Source organism: Apteryx rowi, unplaced genomic scaffold (genome assembly GCF_003343035.1).
Source record: "Apteryx rowi isolate R43461 unplaced genomic scaffold, aptRow1 scaffold_2257, whole genome shotgun sequence".
Lineage (NCBI taxonomy): Eukaryota > Metazoa > Chordata > Aves > Apterygiformes > Apterygidae > Apteryx > Apteryx rowi.
The window spans coordinates 7527-9691 of record NW_020448594.1 but is presented as its reverse complement, the minus strand read 5'-3'; the positions used below and the strand labels follow the sequence as shown (position 1 = coordinate 9691).

General features: G+C 70.2%; 1 long non-coding RNA gene across 1 annotated transcript; it reads left to right on the top strand.

Annotated features, from left to right (window-relative positions):
- The first annotated feature begins 70 nt into the window (after nt 1–70).
- On the top strand, nt 71–2159 carry LOC112965881. The gene is made up of 5 exons (XR_003253420.1): nt 71–179; nt 290–370; nt 456–569; nt 1744–1836; nt 2065–2159. It is a non-coding gene; the product is annotated as an uncharacterized LOC112965881 (long non-coding RNA).
- The last annotated feature ends 6 nt before the right edge of the window (nt 2160–2165 follow it).

The following is a 2165-nucleotide window of genomic DNA, read 5'->3' as shown; positions in this document are numbered from 1 at the left end:
CAGCAGCCAATAAACAGCCTGGCGCCACCGCTGCCCCCCGGACGCCTGGGTCCTCACCGGGCACCTTCCAGGTGACGAACCTGCGGCAGCGCCGGGTCCCCGTCACCGTCACCTTCCTGGTGCCGGCGGTGCTTGGCGGCGCCCCGGTGTGGGAGAACCCCCACGTCGTCCCCTCCCAGGTAGGAGCCCCCCGAAACCCCGCCGTGGGGCAGGAGGGGGAAGGGGGGGGGCGCCGCCGGGCCGCTGCGCCCCACGGCCGCCCCCCACCTCCCTCCGCCCCCCGCCGCAGCCGGAGCTGGTGCAGTGCCGGAGCACCGAGCCCCCGAGCGCCGTCCCCAGCGCCCCACGGCTCCGGGAGCGCCCCGTCCTGGTGAGTCCCCCGCCGCGGGGTCGTGCGCGGGGAGGGGGTTGGGCCGCACACCCGGACGTCACCCGGCGTCGCCTGTCCCCGCCAGGACTGCACCGTGGCCGCCTGCAGGGAGATCCACTGCCAGGTCTCGGCGCTGGAGCCCACCCGGCCCCTGGGGCTCAACGTCACCGGGAGCCTGGCCTTCGCCTGGGTGGCCCAGGTAGGGGGGGGGGACGGCGTGGGGACACCTTGGGACTCATCGGGGACACCTTGAGGACACCTCGGAGTGCTTCGGGGACACCTCGGGGCACCTCGGGGCACCTCAGGACACCTGGAGGCACCTTGGGGCACCTTGGGGACACCTTGGGGCACCTCGGGGCACCCTGGAGACACCTCAGGGACACCTTGAGGCACCTCAGGACACCTTGGGGCATCTCAGGGACACCTTGGGGCACCTTGGAGACACCTTAGAGACACCTTGAGGCACCTTGGGGCATCTTGGGGACACCTTGGGGCACCTTGGGGCATCTTGAGGTCACCTTGGGGCACCTTGGGGACACCTTAGAGACACCTTGAGGCACCTCAGGACACCTCAGGACACCTTGGGGCATCTTGGGGCACCTCGGGGACACCTTGAGGCACCTTGGGGCATCTTGGGGCACCTTGGAGACACCTTAGAGACACCTTGAGGCAACTCAGCACACCTCGGGACACCTGAAAGCACCTTGGGGCACCTTGGAGTCACCTCGGGGACACCTTGAGGCACCTCAGGACACCTTGAGGCACCTTGGAGACACCTTGGGGCATCTTGGGGACACCTTGGGGCACCTTGGGGCATCTTGGGGGCACATTGGGGCATCTTGGAGACACCTTGGGGCACCTCGGGGACACCTTGGGGCACCTTGGGGCACCTTGAGGTCACCTTGGGGCATCTCGGGGACACCTTGGGGCACCTTGGGGCATCTTGAGGTCACCTTGGGGACACCTTGGAGACACCTTGGGGCATCTTGGGGGCACATTGGGGCACCTTGGGGACACCTCAGGGACACCTTGAGGCACTTCAGGACACCTCAGAGCACCTGGAGGCACCTCAGGGCACCTTGGGGCATCCTGGGGCATCTTGGGGACACCTTAGAAACACCTTGAGGCACCTCAGGACACCTCAAAGCACCTTGGGGCACCTGGGGACACCTGGGGGCACCTCGGGGACGGGGGGGGACGCCCGATCAGCAGCCGCTCGGAGACGGGATCATCCTGCACCCGAAGGACGCTGCTCCACGACACGGGAGCCCGGGGACAGGGGACATGGGGACACGGGGACACGGGGACGGGAGCCTGGGTGCCAGGTGCCCCATGGCTGCCCCCCACGTGCCCTGTCCCCCCACCCCGCCCAGGTCCAGCACCCCAAGGTGACCCTGCAGAGCGAGGCCAAGCTCCAGTACGATGAGAAACGGTACCGCAACCCCAACGGGGCCCTTCAGCACAAGGTACGCCCGGACGCCTGGGCCCCCAGGGCCTGGCCCGGACACCGGGGTCCTCAGAGGGGAAAGGGGGAAGGGGCACCCGGACGCCTGGGCCCCTGGAGCCTGGCCCGGACGCCTGGGCCCCGAAGCCGGGGAGAGAAACGGGACAGCTGGGGGAAGGGGCACCCGGACGCCTGGGCCCCCGGATGCCGGCCCGGACGCCTGGGCCCCTCAGCCCGCTCTGCGCCGCAGGTGCAGACGGAGGTGGAGCGCCGGGACCCCCCCAACGTGCTGCCCCTGGTGCTGGGGGCCACCGCGGCCGGGCTGGCGCTCCTGGGCCTGGCGGCGCTGGC